Raw genomic sequence first — 25,701 nt, 5'->3', positions numbered from 1 at the left:
ATCCGGTAACCACATAACATGTAACTATAAACCTCATCGGTAAAATAATTTTAACCCCGGTTCTGAACGTCTGAGTCAGGGGTGGCCAACCTATGGCTCATGCGCCAACAGTGGCGCATTGCACGATTACAAGTGGCGCACTATACCCCAAAGATAGTAAATTGAATGACTTTTCTTTAAAATTGCTAATTATGTTCATATATTTTCATTAGGACTTTCAAGAATAGCTAATGAATATTATCAACACAAATTCAAAGTGTCATTAAAGTAAGTACAGTTTACTTTGTATTCATGTTAAATCCTTTCCTTTACCGCTAAAACAAAAGATTGGCCACCCGTGGTCTGAGTGATCTCTGTTGCCACCGGAGATCCGGTGACAAAGGTCCGTCATAGTGAAAACGTGAACATCAGAGGTAAGATAATATTAACCTCAATGCTGAACGGCTGTGTAATATCCGGTTAAGCCGGAGATTCGATAAAAAGGGGCCGTAATAATGAAATGGTGATTATTCATGAAAAAGGGTTCGTACCCTGGTTCTGATCGTCTGATTGATCTCTGTTTGTACCGGAGATCCGGTGACAAAGGTCCGTCAGCGTGAAATTGTGACCCTCAACGTTACGATAATATTAACCTCAATGCTGAACTTCTGTGTTATCTCTAGTGAAGCCCGAGATTCGATGAAAAAAGGACCGTTATAATGTAATTGTGATCAATCATGACACAGGTTCGTGTGCAAAAGGCCTCAACCGGAGTTTGAGTGCCGGATTTCACCGTTGCACTCCAAATATCTGGCTAGTTCTCACCCAATGAGTATCCATTATAGCGGAGTATAACTCAAGGCGGAGCCAAGGGTGTCGGCATAAAGCGATCCCAAATAATGACTCATACACTAACGTAACCTATTAATAGTGCTAGCTCTATTAACAGTAACCACATCAATAAAACGTGAATATCATTAAACGTAATATCATCAACTCGGAGAATAAGAGTAGGCAGGAATAACTCGTGATCGTATAAAACGGAAAACGGGAAATCCACCTCCTCTACTCGAGCTTAATAAAGAAAACGAGAGAAGGGGTAACTCGTATCTGTAGAAACAGAATATGAGCACTCTATGCTCACGCTCTCAAGGTTATATAATAAAAAACCAAAATCACACAATAATATGATAAGAATAATGATAAAATTGTAATAACCAAGAACGAAGAATAACGACAACGTAACAATTAAACATAAAGATATAGTCTAAATCGAGCACCTTCCTGAGGCGTGAACATAACTATAACAAAGACTAGATCGATATTCTTCGTCCAAATTGGACTTGCTAGCAAATAAATACCATAGTAAAAAACAATAATAAATAATGATAATAATATTGGTCATAAAACGTAAGTGATATAACCTAGATGACAGAGTACCAGAAGGGCAATATTAACTTGAAAAACTTCCGAATCGAACAAAACCAAAATGGCTGCCGATATTGAGGACGGCCAAGCCTCTTCCAAAATTAAAATCCATATTACTGGAAAGAGAACAAATGCCCGGTACTGAAAAAACTGTCAAAACAAACTATGGTACTTAACATTGGTAAAGGTGAAGTAGCAATGTCAGTCATGTTGAATTAACGACAATCACTTGCGAAACACACCTTACAAAATAAATAACGACTTAGCGGGCAAGTCCAAAACAGAAGGATGACCTGGAGAGCGCGAGTAGTAGGTGTCGGTGGGGTAGTCCAACTGTATTCTCTAGGGCCTATCACGGCCCTCCCCTTTGATGAAGGGATTATCTAAATGGAAGACAGCTTGTGAATAGTGGTTTACACACGCCCTTGTTAAATACACGACACCCACAAGGTGATCGCGCGAGGGTTGTAACCTCTGCATTCCATGCTTTTATCTTTCTCTAGTATATTTGGAAGATTTATATTAGAAAAGTGTAAAGAAGGACCCTTTTCACCGGCCGTCACAGATCGACCCAGAAATAATAATGTGTTTTATTATGTTACATCTTTGTTGTCTGGATGTCCTGTATTTCCTTCACACCACCTGCTCAGTGACTAGATTTTTTTTTTCTCCCCAGTGTTCTTTCATTATTCAAGCAATTTCTGTTCCAACATATTTATCATTGTCATCTTCATTTTATTTTTTTCTTTCTCCCTCTCTTTTTGTTTGCTGATATGTATGTTATCATCATTGTTAAGCGTTAATTCTATTGTGAGTTTGTTATCCAGACCTTAGAACTCTGTGGTCAACCTGCTAATTGATGTTTATAATATATCACTGATATTATTGCATATCTCATCTTTTTTTTCTTTTTTTGTTACCGATGTCAAAATCCAAAATGTGGGAAACTTGGAATATGGAAGCGTCAGTACAATGAATTGTATTCACTAATATTTGATAGTGTGGATATGCCAAATCTTCATCACTAAATAACTTTGGTGTGATACCCAGTAATGTTATGATAACGTGTTTTATTATGTTACATCTTTGTTGTCTGGATGTCCTGTATTTCCTTCACACCACCTGCTCAGTGACTAGATTTTTTTTCTCCCCAGTGTTATTTCATTATTCAAGCAATTTCTGTTCCAACATATTTATCATTGTCATCTCCATTTTTTTTTTTGCTTTCTCCCTCTCTTTTTGTTTGCTGATATGTATGTTATCATTATTGTTAAGCGTTAATTCTATTGTGAGTTTGTTATCCAGACCTTAGAAGTCTGTGGTCAACCTGCTAATTGATGTTTATAATATATCACTGATATTATTGCATATCTCATCTTTTTTTTTTTTTTTTTTTTTTTTACCGATGTCAAAAGTGTACTCTGTATATGGCTTTTGCTGAAATAAAGATTATTATTATTATTATTATTATTAAAGAATACTTCGGTCAGCATGGCGACCGCAGACACAGTCAGTCTGGCAGTAAATCGCAAGACTTCTTGTGTTTATTGGACCTGAAGGCCGTTTACTTCCAGATCCCAGTCCATCCGTCTTCAAGGAAGTACTTAGGATTCAGCTAGACAACAAGGAGTACCAGTTCAAGGTGCCGTGTTTCGGTCTCTCCACAGTACCACAAGGTTTCACCGGACTGTTCACCCTAATTTCATCATGGGCACTCAGGATCGGCTTCCGTCTCCTCTTATATCTGGATGATTGCCTGATCCTAGCAGACGCGGAGTCATTCCCTCTTTGACATCGAAACAAACTTCTATGACTTTGCCTGGATCTAAGGATCATGGTAAGTCTCGAGAGGTACGCTCTGCTGCCCAATCAATGACTGGTTCACCTAGGCATGATTATAGACACCAATCTCCGTAAAGCCTTTCCATCAGACGACAGGATAGCAAGGCTGAGAAGAGTCGCAAGCCCTTTCCTCAGACGAGAAGAGCTTCCAACCCAATCGTAGTTACGTCTCCTCGGTCACCTTTCACCCTTGGCTCATCTAGTCCTCAACAGTCGCCTCAGGATGAGGTCTCTCCAGGGGGGACTCAGGTCCGAGTGGAATCAAGGCTGCGATTCCCTGGACATCATGATCCCTATGGATCCTTCGGAATGGACGAACCCCCAGTGGTGGGCGACAGGCGAGAACCTACGGGAAAGAATGGATCTTCTCGTTCCTTCCCCCAGTTTGGAGGCGGTTTTCGGACACCTCAAAGGAATGGGAGGGAGGGGGAACCACATTCTGTACCATAGGACCTCTGGCCTGTGGTCAGAATCGGAAAGGTGCCTCCATATAAATCTGCTAGAGATGAAGGCTGTTCTTCATGGCCCTTCAACAGTGCCAACAAAGACCTAGCAGATCACTCTGTGGTGTGATGAGCGATAACACCATAGTAGTGGCTTACATCAACAAGCAAGGAGGTACCTTTTCAAAGCAGCTATCCCATCTCTCAGTAGAGATACTGAGATAGACCGAAGTCCACTCGATGCCTCTATCGGCTCGCTTCATTCCAGACAAAGGGAATGTGCTCACCGACTGTCGGAGCAGAGCATCTCAGATAATGAGTAGCTATCCCATCTCTCAGTAGAGATACTGAGATAGACCGAAGTCCACTCGATGCCTCTATCGGCTCGCTTCATTCCAGACAAATGGAATGTGCTCACCGACTGTCGGAGCAGAGCATCTCAGATAATGAGTACCAAGTGGTCCTTGGATCATCCAGTGGCCAACAAAGTCCTGACTTTGTGGGGTTAACCGACTGTGGATTGGTTCGCTACAGCGCTGAACTTCAAGCTCCCGCTGTATTGCCCCTAGTCCCAGATCCCAAAGCACTCTGGCAAGATGCCTTCCAACAACGGTGGGACAGCACCGACGTGTGCGCTTTTCCCCTTTTCTGTCTGATGAGGAGCGTGCTCAACAAGACCAGAATATCGGCCAATCGCTCGATGACCCTTTATAGCTACGCTATGGCATCACGCGGAATGGTTTCCGGACCTTCCGCAACTCCTAACGGAACTTCCGGGAGAACTCCCTCTGCGGCACAAGCTACTCAAACAACCACATGCCAACATCTTTCTCAAAGCCGTAGCTTCGCTTCGACTTCATGCCTGGAGACTATCCAGCATCTCCTCACTAAGAGAGGATTGTCGCAACAAGCTGTGAACGGGATGTCTGGACACCTGCGCAGGCCATCTGCAGGGGCCTACCAGGCAAAGTGGTGAGTTTTCTGTGGTTGGAATCGTGAAGGGGTATCTCTCCACTCGATACCAAAATTCCAGCAAGAGCAGAGTTCTTCGTTTATTTGCGGGAAGAATGCACCTTTCAGTCTCGGCAGTGAAAGGCTATCGCTCAGCCTTAAGTCTAGCCTTCAGGCCCAAAGAGCGTACTTTTCCTCGCTGGTACTTTCCCTACTCATACGAAGATACGATCTTACCTGCCCTCAGTCGGAAGTGAGACCTCCTCCAGGGAACATGGTTCGAATTCTCAGGCCTCTTAGGAGGCCTCCCTACGATCCATTTCGCCAGGCTTCAAATCGCCACCTAACTTGAAAGGCGGTGTTCCTACTAGCTTTGACCTTGGCTAAGCGAGTCAGTGAACTTCATGGTCTCTCGTATGACATCGCCCATGCAAGGGGATGAGGGGAGGTAATGTTCAGATTCGTCTCTGAGTTTGTGGCTAAGACACAGAATCCGGGAGTGCTGGATCCTCAATTTGACTCTTTCTGGATTTCGAGTCTTCGTTCTGTAACAGATGACCCAGACCATCTCCTACTGTGTCCAGTAAGGAGTGTGAGGTTATATCTCAAAGAACGGCTGCATTCGTTCCCAAGTGCAAGCTTTGTTTGTGAGGACTGGGAGAACAAAGAGGAGGGTCACCAAGAATACCATCTCCACATGAATTCGTAGGGTGATCCATCTGTCCCTGAATCCTGACCCTCCTCCGTCATGTCGCCTTAGAGCGCATGATGTCAGGGTTGTAGCTACGTCCCTGACCTTCAAGAAGAACTTCTCAGTGACGCAGGTTCTACAAGCAGGGGTGTGGAAGCGTCAGACGACCTTCACACCCCACTACCTGCAAGACGTGACACACAGGAGGCTCGATACGTTCTCTCTCAGCCCTGTGTTGGCTGCACAACAGCTGGTCTAACCTCAGGCTCCGTAATGGACAGGTAGCAGAGGGTTGAGGGCATTGTTACCCGGTTTTAGTCTGCATGAATGAAAAGATTTGTCTGGCCCTTATTCTTTTCTTCATCCTCTCCTTTCTTGGAGAAAGCAGCATCCTGGGTTCTCTGCATAGCTGAGCTCAAACCACTGCAGGTAAACCATGGTTCCTTGTGTTCCTAGTATTAAGTTAATACTGTCACGTCCCCATACCCTGACGAGGTGGTATTGGGTAAGTTCTAGCCTAAAGTTTTCCATCTAAAGAGCTTCAGGTCAACTTCCTAGGACGAGTCACACATAATCCTTCACACACAGCTTATGTAGGCCGCAGCCCTAGCGTAACAAGGTGCGAGCGAGGTGCAGGGACTCTTTATTGTTGAGTACTGACACACTCAGATAATGAGTCCCTGGGCAAAGCCAAAAGCCAGTATGGCTGGGACTTTTCCACCCTTCCTAAGGGTTGAGTCACCCATATTAAATAGCGTGGTTTGTATTTCAGTTACGGAACAAATGACAAATTCGGAGATACCTCTAATTTGTATTTTTCAATATTAAACTTAGCCGGTGATCATATAAGCTGTCAGCTCTGCTGCCCGACAGAAAAACCTAAGGACAAAATACGCCAGCGATCGCTATACAGGTGGGGGTGTACATCAACAGCGCCATCTGTCGAGCAGGTACTCAAGTACTCCATGTCAACACAGAACCAATTTTCTCTCTGTCGTGCCACTGGCAAGACCTACTAAATATGCTGTTGCTTACTGGATTGATTTTCACATTATTTGGTGAAGTACTCATTTCTAGTTTTTAGCTTTCGCTTTGCAGAGGTTATCTTCAATACTTCCTTGCATACTTTGATTGAATTTTGGATTATTTGTTGACGACTTGGATAGATTTTGAATTTCCCTTTGACTAATTCAAGATGGCTGACCCTTCTCAAGTCCCTAAATACAGGAAGTGTAGTGCTAGGGACTGTTTTAGGCGTCTTCCGAAGGCCTCTATCGATCCTCACACCATTTGTTCCAATTGTCGGGGTAAATCCTGTCAATGGGAAGATCGGTGTGAGGAATGCGTTGGGCTTTCGGAATTCGATTTTGTCGAATTCCTTAAATATTCACGTAGGCTAGAGAGAGATAGAGTCAGGAGGAGTTCATCTCGCTCAGTTGATTTTTCCTCTCCCCATGCCCCACAACCTATTCCTTCCCCTGTAGTGGTTACTCCTGATCCCCCTTCTAGCACTCAACAACCTTCGATGGCAGATATGATGCGTGCCATCCAGGCTCTGGGTGAGAGAGTCGAGTCATTAGCGAGTGACCGCAACCAACTCATGGCAGACGTCAGGGAGTTGAAGGGTAAGAGTGCAGTGGGAAGTGAAGTGAGTGGTAGTGCTGTGAAAAGTGTTAGTGTTGCGCTTGAGGGTGCGTCTGTTCGTGCCTGTCGTCCTCCCAGTCCGGGACCTCTTGCAAGCTCCCAAGCCCAGGGGAGAAGCAATGTCGTACGACCAAAGGGTTCGACAGGCTTTAATCAGCGGACAGACGTTCCCTCCGTGGTTTCGGACGTATCTTGCCAAGATCGCCCCACCCACAAGAAGACGAGAGAGCCCGTTCATTCCTCGTCTGCGGAAGAGGTTTCACGCCAGAAACGATGGACCAAGGTCTCACGGCCTCTCAAACGCAAGGTCCCTTCCGCGCAAGTCCAACGGCCCAGGTGTAGCCACTGGGTCAGTTCGGACTCGCTGCAGTCTTCCGATGACTGCACACCTCCTAAGAGAGGCAAAGTGGTACCGCAACAGGCAGTAACACCGTCTGTTGCCGCACCTGCTGCTGTAGACCCTAAGTGGTCTTTGCTACAGTCTATGCAGACACAGTTAGCATCTTTTATGCAGGAGTATCGTGCGGAGAAGGTTGACGCTGCACCCGTTAGCCTACTACCAACCACGGTTGTGCGTACAGTAGACGCTGAGGCTACCTTCTCCCGCACTCCGGCTGTGAGAGTTCCACCACCCATGCGCAGTGTACCCTGCCAGCCGCACGTTGACGTTCACAGACGCACGGAACCCTACGTTGACGTTCGCGAGTTACCACAACAACAGGAGGGTGGAGTTAAGTTGCTTTGTTTTGACGCTGTGCGTCAACCTCCGCAACCCACTGTGGTTACCGCTACTCGCCCGCAGCAGACTAGTCAGTCAGGAGTAGAAGCTTTGCTTCCCCACACAGCTATGGTTGTTGCCAGCTCACAGACTGACCAACAGTTCCATGACGTTGCGTCCAGTGCAGTCACGCATGCACCCGTGCTGCCGGACTCAGTCGACCAGCTGATTCCTACTCCTTTGCCGCTTCCTCTTCAGCATTCAGACGATGGACTCTCTGATGATAACGACGCTGCACATCTTGACGACCCGCACACGGACATCGACGAACCCAAGACCACGCCTCCCTCCTTGGACTTTAGGAAAGTGCTTGCACTGTTCAAGGATTTATATCCTGATCAGTTTGTGTCTGCAGCACCACGCTCTCCTCCCTCTGAGTTCGCTTTAGGCATGCAGTCATCCGCACCTGCCTTTACGAAGCTCGTCCTTGCCCGCTCATCCAAGAGAGCTTTTAGAGTGCTGGGAGATTGGTTGCAGTCCAAGAAGCAACTTGGGAAGACAGCTTTCATGTTTCCCCCTGTCAAGCTTGCTTCCAGATCTAGCGTCTGGTATGCCACGGGAGAAGTTCTCGGCTTGGGAGTTCCTGCCTCTGCCTAGGGCGACTTCTCAAGTCTTGTAGACTCTCCCCGCAGGCTGGCCATGAGACGCTCCAAGATTTGTTGGACTCCTTCGGATTTAGACCATCTGATGAAAGGAGTATTCAGAGCGTTCGAAGTTTTTAACTTTTTGGACTGGTGTTTGGGAGCGTTGAGCAGGAAGACCTCCCCTTCTGACAAGGAAACTTCCATGCTCATAATGTCCTGCATGGACAAAGCCATACGGGATGGTTCTAGTGAGCTTGCGGCTTCTTTCGTTTCCGGGGTCCTCAAGAAACGGGAACACCTTTGCTCCTTCTTGTCAGCTGGAGTAACCCCATGTCAAAGATCGGAGCTTATGTTTGCTCCTCTCTCGAAGTGCCTCTTCCCTGAGGAGTTGATCAAGGAGATTGCTGCCTCCTTGATTCAAAAAGACACACATGACCTGGTTGCGTCATCCGCACGCAAAGCCACCCCTTTGCCCTCCGTGTCTAGACCCAGGATGGATACTCCAGCGTCAAGGTTCATTCCGCCCTTTCGTGGCAGAGCCTCCAGCAGAGGAGGTGCTCGTGCCGAAGGTAAACGTGGGAGCAAGAAGAAAGGTTCCAAGTCCTTTAGAGGCAGAGTCTGACTGCCACCTTCTTCAGACAGCAGTGGGAGCCAGGCTCAAGAACTACTGGCAGGCCTGGGAGAACAGGGGCGCAGACGCACAATCTGTGAAGTTACTCAGAGAGGGGTACAAGATTCCATTCTTGCGCAAGCCCCCTCTAGCAACAACTCCCATCGACCTCTCTCCCAGGTACAGAGAGGAGGACAAGAGACTAGCTTTGCAGCAAGAGGTGTCTCTCTTACTACAAAAGGGAGCGGTAGTCAAAGTCCGGGACCATCAATCCCCGGGCTTCTACAACCGTCTCTTCTTAGTCGTGAAGAAGACAGGAGGGGGAGGGTGGAGACCGGTGCTAGACGTCAGTGCTCTGAATGTCTTTGTCACAAAGCAGACGTTCACCATGGAGACGACAAAGTCGGTTCTAGCATCGGTCAGGAAGGAAGACTGGATGGTCTCTTTAGACCTCAAGGACGCTTACTTTCACGTCCCCATCCACCCAGATTCCCAACCTTTTCTAAGGTTCGTTTACGGGAAGGTTGTATACCAATTTCAAGCCCTGTGCTTTGGCCTAAGCACGGCGCCTCATGAGGAATATTGCCAAATTCCTGCACTTAGCAGACATCAGAGCCTCCCTCTATTTGGACGACTGGCTTCTAAGAGCTTCGTCAAGTCGTCGCTGTCTGGAGAATCTAAAATGGACTCTGGATCTGGCCAAGGAATTGGGTCTCCTGGTCAATATGGAAAAGTCCCAACTCGTCCCATCCCAAACTATAGTGTACCTAGGAATGGAGATTCAGAGTCAGGCTTTTCGGGCTTTTCCGTCGGCCCCCAGAATCAGTCAAGCCCAAGAATGCATCCAGAACATGCTAAAGAAGGACCGATGTTCAGTCAGACAGTGGATGAGTCTGATAGGGACGCTTTCATCACGACCAGTTCATTGCGTTAGGGAGACTACACCTCCGACCCCTTCAATTTCATCTAGCTGTTCACTGGAGAAAGGACAAGACGCTAGAAGCGGTCTCGATCCCTATTTCCGAGAAGATGAAGTCTTCACTGACTTGGTGGAAGGACAACATTCACCTCAGAGAGGGTCTGCCACTGGCTGTTCAGACCCCCAACCACGTTCTCTTCTCGGACGCATCGGACACGGGCTGGGGTGCGACATTAGACGGTCGGGAATGCTCGGGCACGTGGAACGCGGATCAAAGAACGTTACATATCAACTGCAAGGAGCTACTGGCAGTTCATCTGGCCTTGAGAAGCTTCAAGTCCCTCCTTCTAGGCAAGGTGGTGGAGGTGAACTCCGACAACACCACAGCCTTGGCGTACATCTCCAAGCAAGGAGGGACTCATTCGATGACGTTATACGAGATCGCAAGGGACCTCCTCACCTGGTCAAGAGATCTAAACCTGTCTCTAGTAACGAGGTTCATTCAAGGCAACATGAATGTCATGGCAGACCGCCTCAGCCGGAAGGGTCAAATCATCCCAACAGAATGGACCCTTCACATGAATGTATGCAAGAGACTATGGGCCTTGTGGGGCCAACCTACCATAGATCTATTTGCAACCTCGATGACCAAGAGGCTCCCAATTTATTGCTCGCCGATCCCGGACCCAGCAGCAGTTCATATAGATGCCTTTCTTCTGGATTGGTCCCATCTAGACCTTTATGCATTCCCCCCGTTCAAGATTGTCAACAGAGTACTGCAGAAGTTCGCCTCTCACGAAGGGACAAGGTTGACGTTGGTTGCTCCCCTCTGGCCCGCGAGAGAATGGTTCACCGAGGTACTGCAATGGCTAGTGGACGTTCCCAGAACACTTCCTCTAAGAGTGGACCTTCTGTGTCAGCCACACGTAAAGAAGGTACACCCAAGCCTCCACGCTCTTCGTCTGACTGCCTTCAGACTATCGAAAGACTCTCGAGAGCTAGAGGCTTTTCGAAGGAGGCAGCCAGAGCGATTGCTAGAGCAAGGAGGACATCCACTCTTAAAGTCTACCAGTCGAAGTGGGAAGTCTTCCGAAGCTGGTGCAAGTCGGTATCAGTATCCTCAACCAGTACCTCTGTAACTCAGATAGCTGACTTCCTTTTATACCTAAGGAAGGAAAGATCTCTTTCAGCTCCCACGATCAAGGGTTACAGAAGCATGTTGGCAGCAGTCTTCCGTCACAGAGGCTTAGATCTTTCCAACAACAAAGATCTACAGGACCTCCTTAAGTCTTTTGAGACCTCGAAGGAGCGTCGTTTGGCCACACCAGGTTGGAATTTAGACGTGGTACTAAGATTCCTTATGTCAGAAAGGTTCGAGCCACTACAATCAGCCTCCTTTAAAGATCTCACTTTGAAGACTCTTTTCCTCGTCTGCTTAGCTACAGCTAAAAGAGTCAGTGAGATACACGCCTTCAGCAGGAACATCGGATTTTCATCTGAAACGGCTACATGTTCTTTGCAGCTTGGTTTTCTAGCCAAAAACGAACTACCTTCTCGTCCTTGGCCGAAATCGTTCGATATTCCAAGCCTTTCTAATTTGGTTGGAAATGAACTAGAAAGAGTCTTGTGCCCTGTTAGAGCTCTTAAGTTCTATTTAAAACGAACTAAACCTTTACGAGGACAGTCAGAAGCTTTATGGTGTGCTATTAAGAAACCTTCTTTACCCATGTCGAAGAATGCAGTTTCCTATTATATTAGACTGTTGATACGAGAAGCTCATTCCCATCTGAATGAGGAAGACCATGCTTTGCTGAAGGTAAGGACACATGAAGTTAGAGCTGTCGCAACTTCAGTGGCCTTCAAACAAAACAGATCTCTGCAGAGTATAATGGACGCAACCTATTGGAGAAGCAAGTCAGTGTTCGCGTCTTTTTATCTTAAAGATGTCCAGTCTCTTTACGAGAACTGCTACACCCTGGGACCATTCGTAGCAGCGAGTGCAGTAGTGGGTGAGGGCTCAACCACTACATTCCCCTAATTCCATAACCTTTTTAATCTTTCTCTTGAAATGTTTTTTATTGTTGTTTTTGGGTTGTCCGGAAGGCTAAGAAGCCTTTCGCATCCTGGTTGATTTGGCGGGTGGTCAAATTCTTTTCTTGAGAAGCGCCTAGATTAGAGGTTTTGATGAGGTCCTTTAGTATGGGTTGCAACCCTTCATACTTCAGCTCCTAGGAGTCGCTCAGCATCCTATGAGGATCGCGAGGCTCAGTAAGGAAGACGTACTTAAAAAGGCAGAGTAATTGTTCAAGTCGACTTCCTTACCAGGTACTTATTTATTTTATGTTTGTTATTTTGAATAACTGCTAAAATGAAATACAAAATACTTAGCTCTTAATAATGTCAACATGTAATGCTGGTCTCTACCCACCCCCCTGGGTGTGAATCAGCTTATATGATCACCGGCTAAGTTTAATATTGAAAAATGTTATTTTTATTAATAAAATAAATTTTTGAATATACTTACCCGGTGATCATATATTAAAGGACCCTCCCTTCCTCCCCAATAGAGACCCAGTGGGCCGAGGAGAAAATTGGTTCTGTGTTGACATGGAGTACTTGAGTACCTGCTCGACAGATGGCGCTGTTGATGTACACCTCCACCTGTATAGCGATCGCTGGCGTATTTTGTCCTTAGGTTTTTCTGTCGGGCAGCAGAGCTGACAGCTTATATGATCACCGGGTAAGTATATTCAAAAATTTATTTTATTAATAAAAATAACATTTTTCCTAACTATACAAACCTTAGCTATTTAATCAAACTTGCCTGCCAGCCCTGTCCCCCGTGAAGTCCTACCTTTAAGCAAAGTGAGCTCATCACACAGGTGTGTGAGGGGGGGGGGGTACCAAGCTACCCCTCCCTACCCCCCGCTAACTAGGGATGGGGGTAGTAAACCTTTGTTAAATTTCTAATGGCTCGTCATTTCAGCTACGCGAAAGTAATGACCCATATTAAATAGCTAAGGTTTGTATAGTTAGGAAAAATACAAATTATCTCCGAATTTGTCATGTCTTGGAAAATAATTAATGTCCTCAGTATAGCCGGAATGGCTTTGGAAATTGTTAACGAGGTAGTCATCGACAAGTGGTGAGCGTGGGCAACTAGTCCGCCTACCCTCATATACAATTATTGGTTGAAACTAGTGGTCAGATGACAAAAGAGGAGGACGTTGTATTTTAAGCCTAGACTACTGGCAGAAAGGGATATGTGTACAGATTGAATTTTGTTCCTTATATTTGATAGCCAACTTTATCCCAAATATTTGATAGCCACTTTTTTTCAAGAAAACATGGAAGAGTTTAGTTTATTATGAGGTTTATTTCATTAACAAGGACCCAAATGTGATGATAGAAAATGTTTGTTGTTGGGCAAAGAACGATGGTTGGTTCATTTCCATGGATTATTTTACCTCCTCCACAATTCATCCTGGACATCAAAGTTTTAAATGTTTGTAATTACCACTTGCTAAGAGGAGCATATAGGTATACTCTATAATTATGTAATGTTTCTTTTCGGATGTTTTGAGTAAGTTAGGATATAATATTAACTGTACTGTAGACATGTAACTAGAAAATTATATTATTATTATTATTATTATTATTATTATTATTAAATGCTAAGCTACAACCCTAGTTGGAAAAGCAGGATGCTATAAGCCCAGGGGCCCCAACAGGGAAAATAGCCCAGTGAGGAAAGGAAATAAAGAAAAGTAAAATATTTCAAGTATAGTAACATTAAAAAAAAATATTTCCTATAAAAAAAACTTTAACAAACCAAGAGGAAGGGAAACTAGATAGAAGTGTGCCCGAGTGTACCCTCAAGCACGAGAACTCTAACCAAAGACAGTGGAAGACCATGGTACAGAGGTTATGGCACTGCCCAAGACTAGAGAACAATGGTTTGATTTTGGAGTGTCCTTCTCCTAGAAGAGCTGCTTACCATAGCTGAAGAATCTCTTCTACCCTTACCAAGAGGAAAGTAGCCACTGAACAATTACAGTGCAGTAGTTAACCCCTTGGGTGAAGACGAATATTTTCGGCTAGGAGTGGATGTTCTATGGAATTCACTCAGATCTGGGGTTTTAGGAACCAAACATCAATGTTAAGTGAGGAGTATCTATAATGTAATATATCGTGCTCATGAATCTATGGTATTGATACTTGACTGATTGGTCTTGAACAGAAATTTTATTTAGAAATGACAAGAGTGGTTTTTTTTATTTTCTTTTCCCTTATCAGTCTGTTATTGAACAGTAGAATTTTTTAGGAATAAATTCTTTTGTTTTTCTTTTAATAAGACGAGAAGTTGCAGTTGTTTGTGTAAAAAATTTATTTTTTTTAATTGATTTTCATTTATCATGTAATTATTGGGGTTAATTGGATTTAGAAAAAATTGGAATCCAATTTTTAAGAACCAATTTTGTTAACAGGCAAGCGAAGAGGAGGAGTGCAGAGCAATCTAGTTGCCACAGTCCCAACATAGAAAGTGCAGCAAACTTTGAAGTGAGTATTAGATATTTTTTGTTTGTGTTCATACACAAAAATAATGTCTTATTGTGGAGGGACAATAGGAAGCTTTTTGAAACATTTCTCCTTTTTTTTTTCATTAAGGTTTGGATCACACAAATTTTAGTAAAGCTGTCATCCATATCAAATTATTTTGGATCCTGGTCCATGGGGCCATATATGGAAAGGAAGAGGACACTACAACAACCAAAATTGCAATTACTATGACCTGATAAAAGAAACTTTTCAATCAGTGTTATCAACATTTATAAAACCATCATAAATGGCAATTTTTAAGGAGTAATGAATATACAGTAATACCTTGAGATACGAGCGTCCCAACATACAAGAAAATTGAGATACGAGGAGAGTTCCAAGCAAATTTTTGTCCTGAGGTACGAGGAAAAATTGGAGATACGAGGTAGTTCCCTATGTGGCCGCTAGGTGGCCGCGTGTGCGAGTGGCTGCTCACCAGGACAGCATTGCTCGGTCTTCCTGTTATCTCCGAGCATCGGCGTAGTGTTTTGTTTTTTTACTTGTTTTTTGCGTTAATAAGTGCATAATTAATTAAATAAGCAATGGGTCCAAAGCAAACGAGTGCAAACAAGGGTAATGAAAAGAAAAAGCGTCAGATGACAATGGAGTTGAAGCATGCAATAATCGAAAAACATGAGAGTTGCGTAAGAGTGACTGAGCTGGCCCTCCAATATGAGAAGAGTACATCGACTATATGTACCATCCTCAAGCAGAAGGATGCTATAAAGATCACCAAGCCTTCCAAAGGAGTAACCATCCTCTCCAAGCTGCATAGTGATATTCATGGCGAGATGGAGTGGCTTCTTTTAATCTGGTTAAGGGAGAAACAGTTAGCGGGAGATAGCGTGACCGAGATGATCATATGCAAGAAGGCCAGCAGAATCTATGATGACTTGAAAGGGAAGCAAGCAGCTGAGATAGGGGAGACTTCGACGCCAGCAGAAACCTTCAAAGCCAATCGGGGCCGGCTGGATAATTTAAAATATGAACTGGGATACACTCAATTGTTAGGCATGGGGAAGCAGCAAGTTCCGACTCGAAAGCCGCGGCGGACTTCGTCACAACCTTTGCCTCGGTTATTGCCCGACATGGCTTCATCCTCCAATGAGTCTTCAACTGCGATGAAACTGGCTTTTTTTTGGAAGAAAATGCCCTGGAGGACTTATAACACGGCAGAAGAGAAGAGACTACCGAGCCATAAACCCATGAAGGGCCGGTTAACTCTAGCCTTGTGTGCCAATGCCAGCTGTGACTGTAAGGTCAAGCCACTGCTGGTATACCACTTGGAAAACCCACGTGGTTTCAAGAGCCATAGGATCTTGAAAGAAAAACTGCAAGTGATGTGGCGCGCTAATGCTAAGGCTTAGGTTACCTGACATTTCTTCACAGAATGGGTTAATCTGTGCTTTGGTAAGGCAGTCAAAAAATATTTGGCACAGAAAAACCTGCCAATGAAATGTCTCCTGGTCCTCGACAATGCCCCTGGTTACCCTCCTGGTCTCGAAGAGGACATTCTTGATGAATTCAGGTTCATCAAGGTCCTTTATCTCACGCCCAACACCACACCACTCCTCCAGCCCATGGACCAATAAGTTATTTCTAACTTCAAAAAACTGTACACAATATTCTCCCGTGTGCGAGCATGCGCACCAAAAGGAACGATGCACGGCAAGGTCGCCATAGCCTCATTCCCCTCCCCGCAAGCGCATACTACCGCTCATTGTGGGAGAAGGGAAACATGCAGAGGGGTTCAGGATCCCAAAGCTACTTCCTAAGGCGAACTCACCCATTCCAGTAACTCCTCCCAGGGAACCTTCGGTTCCTTTCCCTTCAGGCGGTATGTCTGACAGTGCGTCTGTCACCCAGCAGCCCTGGTTCAGTGCCCTGATCAGAGCTGTAACCCAGGCTTTCAAGCCTGTGTAGGACATGGCACCATGGCTTCCTCTACCCCTTTGAAGAGGGAAAGAGGAGTTCTGGACGCGGTCACTTCTCCGGGGGCGAAACTGACTCCACTCAAACCATCAAGACAAGTTCGTCCTATTTCTCGGACTAACTCTCCATCCCTTTCGGACGAAGATCTCCCGATACCAAGGGAACCACGCGAAGAGAGATTTTCCCCCATCGCACCAATGGAGGAAACCTCTCTTCACGCCGAGAGTTCCTCACAGTCTGGCAATAGAAGGGACATGCAACACTCATCAATGTTGGAGTCTTACATCCTTCCCCGGAAGGAATCTAAAGACTTCAAAACATTGCCAAAGTCCTCCACTAGTGCTAGGATGGAGCCAGCCAGCCACTCAGGAAATGTCCCCAAGAAGAGCCTTTGGGGATAAAAGGAGACTTCGCTGCAAGTCCTACAAGAGGAGGAGACCAGCAGGAGTAAGAACACGCATTTTGGCAGGTTCTGACTCTAATGAGGGTTCTCAACGGGTTTTCCGACCCGGAGATCCCCCCTCGAGAGGGCAAAGACACGGTCCTAGACCAGGTCTTTGGTGCTCAAAAACCCTTCAAGACGAGTGCAGCCCTGCCCTGGTCTCAAGGGGTAAAGAGTACCAGGGGCAAGATCGCCCAGCAGCTCTCCGAGATGTCCTCCTCCAACCGTTCTGGTACCACGAACAAGCTCCTCCCACCTCCTCACGTACAGCAGAGGAGGTACTTCGAGATCCTGGAAGAGCCTTGTTCAGTTCCTCCACTTCACCACTCGCTGGAAGAGCTAACTAGGGAGTCCCTCTTGAGAGACTCTCCAACCGGCAGGTCTCATTCTCGGCAGCCGAGATCCTCAACCAGGAGAAGGTTGCGAAGTGTGCTATGCAAGCTTCTTCGTGGCTTGATATATGGTTGGGGACCTTAGGTATCCTGATACGATCTGAGGATTTCTCCAAGGAATGTACCAGGAAAACTATGGAAACCTTGCTTCTCTCAGGTACTCGCACGATCGAGTATCTCGCCCACCAAGTCTCGAACTTGTTGGCAAATACCATCCTGAAACGTCGGGATGCAGTAGCTGAGAGATTCCACCAGAAGGTCCCTAGCGCCGAGATCAATAGGCTCAGACATTCCTCCATAGAGGGGTCTCTTCTGTTCAAGCCTAAGAATGTGGAACATGCTGTTGAGAGGTGGAGGAAGTCCCATCAAGACTCCCTCCTCCATTGGGCTTTAACATCTAAGCCCTATAAACCTCCAGCACCACAGCAGTCCCATCCAACCAAGACCACTACGACGACAAATGCAGCGAAGACGGTGTCTAAGCCCTTTCCTGTCAAAGACAGGAAAAGCAAAAAGTCCTCTAGGGGAGGTAAAAATCCCAGAGGGAGCAGCCGAGGCCGCAATCGCTAGGATAGGCAGTACACCTGCATTTCCACCAGTGGGGTGATGCCTACAGAGTTGTGCAAACAGGTGGAAGCAACTCGGGGCTGATTCCTGGACAATCTCCGTGATCAGTCTAGGATATCGCGTCCCGTTCATAACATCTCTACCTCCCCTGACCAGGAATCCAGTGTCATTGAACTCCCTTGCCATGGGATATGCAGAAGTCCAGACCCTATTGAAGAAGGGCGCTCTCAAAGAGGTCCTCGACGGATCCCCAGGCTTCTTCAGTCGACTGTTTCTTATAAAGAAGGCGTGTGGAGCCTGGAGACCAGTCATCGACCTCTTAGCTCGGAACAAGTTTGTCAAACAAACTCCGGTCAGCATGGAGACGGCAGACACGGTCAGACTAGCAGTAAGACCGCAAGACTTCATGTGCACGCTGGACCTAAAGGACGCGTACTTCCAGATCCCAGACCATCCGTCTTCAATGAAGTACATAAGATTCAGCCTGGACAAAAGAATGTACCAGTTCAAGGTGCTGTGCTTCGGTCTTTCCACAGCACCACAATTTTTCATCAGAGTGTTCACCCTAGTATCATCTTGGGCACACAGAATTGGCATCCGTCTCCTCCATTATCTGGACAACTGGCTAATCGTAGCAGACTCGGTGTCAACCCCTCTTCAACACCGAGACAAACTTCTGAGACTTTGCCAGGATCTGGGGATCATGGTAAATCTCGAGAAGTCCTCTCTGCTTCCCACTCAAAGACTGGTATACTTAGGGATGATTATAGACACCATTCTTCACAAAGCCTTCCCATCAGACGACAGGATTGCAAGGCTGAGAAAGGTCTCAAGACCTTTTCTCAGACGAGAAGAACTTCCAGCCCAATCGTGGCTACATCTCCTCGGTCACTTTTCATCGCTGGCCCGTCTAGTTCCCAATGGTTGCCTCAGGATGAGATCCCTCCAGTGGTGACTCAAGTCCCGGTGAAATCAAGCATACGACTCCCCGGAAAGCCAGATCCCAATGGGACCTACGGAACTGACAGACCTCCACTGGTGGGTGAGAGATGAGAATCTACGAAAGGGAGTGGATCTTCTCATCCTCCACTCGGATTTGATTCTGTTTTCAGATGCTTCAAAAATAGGGTGGGGGCCCCACGTGCTGCAGCACACGACCTCAGGCCTCTGGTCATAGTCAGAAAAGTACCTCCACATAAATCTCCTAGAGATGAAGGCCATCTTTCTGGCACTTCAACAGTTCCAACAGTACCTGGCAAGTCACTGTGGTCGTGATGAGTGACAACACCACAGTAGTGGCTTACATCAACAAACAAGGAGGTACTTGTCCGCAGCAACTATCCCATCTAGCAGTAGACATACTGAGATGGGCCGAAATCCACTCGATACCACTATCGGCACGCTTCATTCCAGGCAAAATGAATGTGCTCGCCTACAACCTGAGCAGAGCCTCTCAGATAGTGAATACCGAGTGGTCTTTGGATCATCTAGTAGCCAACAAAGTCCTGACTTTGTGGGGTTCTCCGACTGTGGACCACTTCGCAACGGCCCTGAACTTCAGGCTCCCGCTGTAGTGTTCCCCAGTCCCAGACCCCGAGGCTCTCTGGAAAGATGCTTTCCAACAACGGTGGGACAACATCGACGTTTACGCCTTTCCCACGTTCTGTCTGATGAAGAGGGTACTCAACAAGACCAGAACATCGGTCAATCTCTCAATGACCCTCATAGCTCCGCTGTGGCATCACACAGAATGGTTCCCGGACCTTCTGCAACTCCTAACGGAGCCATCAAGAGAACTCTCTCCATGACACAATCTACTCAAACAACCACACGCCAACATCTTCCACAAAGCCGTAGCTTCGCTACAACTTCACGCCTGGAGACTATCCAGCATCTCCTCTCTGAGAGAGGATTTTCGCAACAATTTGCAATCTGGATGTCTGGATATCTGCGGAAATCATCAGCAGCAGTCTACCAGGAAAAGTGGAAAGTCTTTTGTGGTTGGTGTCGTGGAAGGGGTATCTCTCCACTTGATGCCACTATTCCAGCAATAGTGGAGTTCCTCGTGTGTTTGCGTGAAGAAATGCGCCTATCAGTCTCGGCAGTGAAAGGCTATCTCTCAGCTTTAAGCCTCGCCTTCAGACTGAAAGGAATGGACATTTCTTCATCACTAGAACTTTCTCTACTCATATGGAGTTATGAACTTACCTGCCCCCAGTCAGAAGTGAGACCTCCCCGATGGAATGTGGTTCGAGTTCTCAGGTCTCTTAAGAGACCTCCCTATGAACCATTACGCCAGGCAACAGATTGCCAACTGACTTGGAAAACGGTGTTCCTGCTAGCTTTGGCCTCGGCCAAGCGAGTCAGCGAACTTCATGGTCTCTCATATGATATCGCCCAATCAAGGGGATGGGGAGAGGTAACGTTCAGCTTCGTCCCTGAGTTTATTGATAAGACTCAGAACCCGGGAGTAGCGGATCCTTGATTCGACTCCTTCCGGATTTCTAGTCTCCGTACTGTAACAGATGACCCAAACCATCTCTTACTATGCCCTGTAAGGAGGAGCTTGAGGCTGTAACTCAAAAGAAAAGCCGCAGCCCATCCTCGTGTGCCAGCACTATTCGTCAGCACAAGAAGGACTAAGAGGAGGGTCACCAAGAACACCATCTCAGCATGAATTTGCAGGGTCATTGACCTTGCACTGAATCCAGACCCTCCTCCGTCACGTCGCCCCAGAGCACATGATGTCAGGGACATAGCTACGTTCCTGGCCTTCAAAAGAAATTATTCAGTGACGCAGGTTCTTCAAGCTGGGTTGTGGAAACGTCAAATTACGTTCACATCCTACTACCTGCAAGACGTGACCCACAGGAGACTCGATACATTTTCTTTCGGTCCTATGGTGGCTGCACAACAGCTTGTTTAAGACCTCAAGCTCCTTATTGGACAAGTAGCAGAGGGTTGAGGGCATTGTTACCCGGTTTTAGTCTGCATGAATGAAAAGATTTGACTGGCCCTTATTCTTTTCTTTATCATCCCCTCTCTTGGGGAAAGCAGCATCCTGGGTTCTCTGCATAGCTGACCTCAAACCACTGCTGGTAAACCATGCTTCCTTGTTTACCTAGTATTAATATTAATACTGTTACGTCCCCTTACCCTGACGAGGTGGTATTGGGAAAATCCTAGTGCACAGTTTTCCATCTAAAGAACTTCGGAACAACTTTCTAGGACGAGTCACACTTCTACATACCTTCACACACAGCTTGCATAGGCCGCAGACCTTGCGTAGCAAGTTTTAGCGAGGTTCATGGGCTCCTTATTTCTTGAGTGCTAACACACTCCGATAAGGAACACCCGGGCAAAGCGAAAAAGCCCGACTGGCTGGGACGTCCACCCTTCCTAATGGGTAAGTCATCCCTATTAAATAGCATGGCTTTTATTCCAGTTACGGAACAAATGACAAATTCGTAGATAATTTGTATTTTTCCTAACTATACAAACCTTAGCTATTTAACCAAACTTGCCTGCCAGCCCCCTTGAAGTCCTACCTCCAAGCAAAGTGAGCTCAATCACAGGTGTGTGAGGGGGAGCGGTAGCAAGCTACCCACCCTACCCCCTCTAACCAGCGGTGTGGGTAGTTAACCTTCGTTAAAAATTAATGGCTTGTCATTTCAGCAATGCCGAAAGTAATACCCCTATTAAATAGCTAATGTTTGTATAGTTAGGAAAAATACAAATTATCTACGAATTTGTCATTTTTCCACTGTAATATACCGTTTCTGGGCTCGAACCTGTGCCGCCCAGTGAATAAGCTCCATTTAGCACTTATTTTTAGGTAATTTACTGCTAAATATACCAGAGAAAAAATGTAAAGGAGTGCTAGGTTAACTAGCTCGCTCACCTATTGGTGTCGGTATAAAATTGGGCGTATAATCCAGAGGTCCCGCACTATTTAGATTCATCCACGACAAAGACCCCAATAGAGGAGAGCCGTTCAACCTCACTCGGCACCACCAACTCTGCATCTGCTCAGAACCCAACTCCTTTTAGCACGCCTGTGTGTAACCCGCTTTTTTGTTGTGCTCTCGTATTTCGCTTATTTTCCACTGGATTATGGCTTCTTCGTCGGTTTCCCAGGAGACACCGTCTAAGTTAAGTACCAAGCTATGTTTTGCTGTGTTTTGAGCATTCTAGATCGTTTAATATTTAAATTATAGGAGTTTATTCTCTTCGTTCATATCGATCTTGCTTGATTCCGCTTACAGTTGGTACTCCTGTTTTGAGAGCTTTTAGTTTCACTCGCGGTGTTACTATGTGTATTATTTTTATTGTTAATTAAATGTTATTTGTTATTGTGGATATTCATTATTTAGCGTTTAGAACCCTCGTGGTTCATTTTTAGGGCCGATATCAGTTACGTATCGTTATGGCTTGCCGACCTTCGTTACTAGGCGGCAATTTTATTTTATAAGTCATCAGGTGTGTCCTTTGTGATTTATTTATTATGTTGCATGCCTTGCCCTAAATTTTTTATGTGTATATTTATATAATTTTTCAATGCTATTACTATTATAATGAATATTTGTGCTATTACTCCGTTTGATCTGTCTGGTTGGGGATCGTCAGTTGGTAGCCCTGCTGCTCCGTATCACGTGATCCTCCCCCAAGCTCCCCCTCTCGCTAGGTGGGCGGCTAGGCTTCTCTCCCCCCTCCCCTAGGGGACCGTTGCCTTCCCTCCTTTTAGAGGGGGTAGTTCAGTGTTTATGGACTTTGTCCTCCGGGTGTCCCGGCGGGTTCGTCTCTGTCTAGACGGGTTGGCCACCGGTCAACAGAGTTGGATCCCGGTGCACCCTATTTTATATTCACTTATCACACTTTTATTATGTTATACGAAACCCTCCGGGTTCGGTTGGCGGTTCTTATCTACAGTTCCGCCCCCCTATTAATTTATAACAGTTCCTATGATTATATATGATTATATATGACAGATTACTATCTCGGAGTTCCTATATGAATTGGTTTATGGATATACTTTTATTTCCCGGCCCAGGGCTTAACCTCGCCCCGGGAAATCAGACACTATGTGTCTTAATCCTTTGTTGCATCCTTTTTATGCTCCCGGCTCGACCGGAATGGATAGCTATACTCTAGTCTTAAGTTAGACTTATGTTTAGGCCCGGGTCCTCCGGACCCGCCCCTACTTAAGAGTATTACAGTTAAGCTCTAGTCTTAAGTTAGACTTATGTTTAGGCCCGGGTCCTCCGGACCCGCCCCTACTTAAGAGAATTACAGTTTCTCATATACTATTCTTTTTATAGATGGTGCATTGTCAGACGACGGCCTGTGCGGCTGTTCTACATCAGCCTTGTGGGCATACCGTATGTCGGTCTCACGCCCTCTGCGGGGTTCAGCTGGAGGACATCGTGGTCTGGCACCCTGATAACTGCATGGTCTGTTTTGACCTCATCACCACCCTTGGATCTGACTCGGTGAGTCCTGTTGGCTATGTGGCCTTCTTATTTATCTTACCTTTTTTGGTATACATACACTATTTAGTAAGATTTCTATGGTCTTGAAGGACCACTGGGAGTCTTCCTTTTTATAATTCCCACTATTATTTCAGGCATCCCCGGAGCAAAAGTCTGCGGCTCGGGCCAAACTGAAAGTGTGGGTTGGTGGTTTTGCCCGAAACGTGAAATCCAAGCAGCCTTACGTCCTATCCGAAGACTATTGTGCCATGGTCTATCCTAACGCCAAGTCTTCAGCCGCTGTGGCTAGGCATGTTGCAGCTCCCATCATTGCCCACATTGATGCCACCATAGCGGGGTTTATTGATCAAGATCAAGATCCGTCGGACGCCCCCGGAGATCTGGAAGACAATGTTGCTTCCATGAACCTGGACGTCGAACCCATGTTATTGGATGACCCGGACGCAGGTAGGGTGGTAAGTGAGGCAGGTGTTACCGGCGCTGGGATTCCTATCCTCAGCCCCGCTCTTTCTTCTTCTTCTGATCGCTCTTCCTTTCATGGTTTTTCTGGGGACCGTGATTCGTCTCAACGATCACACCCGGTTCCCCCCAAGGATAAGTCTACATCTAGAACCTTACCTAAAGCTCGTAAGCCTCACAAGGCTTCCCATAGTTCTAAGCTGAATACAAACCCGTCATCTAAGGCTTCCGGCTCCTCCTCTAAGTCTCACGACCCGGGAGTACAATCCGCCACTCCTGCTCCTAGCCCGGGCCTTTCCGAATCAGCCATGCTTCGCATTGTGTCGGAGATGCAAGCTAAGTTGGTGTCGGAAATGCAGGCCAAGATGGACACGATGTTCTCTAACATCGGTCAGAGACTTGGGGCATTAGAGCAAGGTGCTCCGGAGCAAGTCCAAAGCTCTCTCATCCCGGATGCCTCTAAGCTCCCGCCGTTTACCAAGAATAATCCTTGGCGCATGGCTCTTCATTCTCCGTTCTCAGACGGAATGTTAACTTTGGAAGGTCTTGGCACTCGTCCTCTAGAGGACTTTGAATTCTTTCCTCCTGGTCTGGCATTTCCATTTCATGGTTATGCCAGGCTTACCGAGGAAGCTCTGGTTCGGCTAGACAAGGTCCCCAAAGAGACCGTCATCTTCCCAAAAGAACAAGCCCAATCTGTTTGGGCTAGGTTCCTGAACGACATTGGTTGCACCAACACCATGTTGACGCCGTATAAGAGTTCCTTCACAATGTTTTTAATGGATAAAAACACCGTGACTCCATGCGTCAATAAGGTAGCAGAGCTTGCTTTCCAATATGCTCTGGAGGAGAAGCCCTTGCCTCCCATCCGAGAGGTGGATCCGATCTCCCTCCTTCTTCCTTCTGGCATTGAGTGTTGGGACAATGTCCATACCACTTTTACCTCTGGCAAGCTATCAGCGGACTGTGCCTCAGTTATGTTTAGTGAGCGGCTTCCCCGTCTCCCGGAATCCCTCATTAAACAGGAGTATGATTCCCGCCTACGTGTTGGCCGAACTCTGAACTTGGCCACATCCACGGAGTCGATAGCCTTGACTTATGATACTGAGAGTATCTTTAAGTCTCTCAATAAGGCTACGTTGCAGTCATTGTATTATGATCTTTATGACTTCGCTACTGCTAAACGTAGGTGTCGCAAACACGTCCTGGCTGAGGCGACTATTAGGCACGAGCCTAATAAGCTTATCCGGTCCTCCTGCTGGGGTTCAAATCTCTTCCCTGAGGATCTTGTGGAGGAAGTCTTGGCAGAGGCCACTAGAGTCAATCAGAGCCTTAAAGCCCGTTGGGGTTTGACTCCTAAACGGAAATATGACCCCGCAAATTACCAAGCCCGGGGTAGGAAGAAGCTCCGCCCGTATACCTCCACCCAGTTCAGGCAACAGCAGAGTAGTTCGTCCAATTTCCGACTGCCTCTTCCTCCATCTCCCGTTGCTCCTGCGCAGCCTTCTACCTCTCAGGCTCCTTCGGACGACTATGTCACCGTTCTGCTCCCTAAGAGCCAGCTTTCCGGTGCCTCCACCACCTCTCCTGCCTTTAACCAGTCTTATGAGGCTCATAGCTCTTCCCAGAGTTATAACAGAGGTAGAGGCTACCACCGTGGTTCAAACCAGAACAGGGGTAGAGGAAGATTCTTTCGCAAGGGAAAGAACTTCCGAGGCGGACGTGGAGGCAACTCCTCAAGCCAATACTGAGGTGCAGCAGGTAGGGGGGAGGCTTTATGCCTTCCGCAACAAATGGAGGTTCAGTCCCTGGGCTTTCAGTATCATCTCCAAGGGACTGGGGTGGAGTTGGATTCAAGGGCCTCCTCCTCCGAACAAATTTCATCAACATTCCACTCCGGACCTAGCCGAATTCGTCCAGGATCTGTTACAAAAGAACGCTATACAAGAAAC

General features: G+C 46.5%; 1 long non-coding RNA gene across 1 annotated transcript in view; it reads left to right on the top strand.

Annotated features, from left to right (window-relative positions):
- The window catches only part of LOC137636402 (uncharacterized), a 120,285-nt gene that overhangs the window by 61,411 nt on the left and 33,173 nt on the right, over positions 1-25,701 (top strand). Inside the window, exon 2 of the long non-coding RNA XR_011043088.1 lies at positions 14,357-14,429. This is a non-coding gene — a long non-coding RNA (uncharacterized lncRNA). The remainder of the gene's footprint in view (positions 1-14,356; positions 14,430-25,701) is intronic.

Source organism: Palaemon carinicauda, unplaced genomic scaffold, assembly GCF_036898095.1.
Source record: "Palaemon carinicauda isolate YSFRI2023 unplaced genomic scaffold, ASM3689809v2 scaffold29, whole genome shotgun sequence".
NCBI lineage: Eukaryota > Metazoa > Arthropoda > Malacostraca > Decapoda > Palaemonidae > Palaemon > Palaemon carinicauda.
The sequence above is the reverse complement of the archived record's forward strand: the minus strand, read 5'-3'. Positions and strand labels throughout refer to the sequence as shown.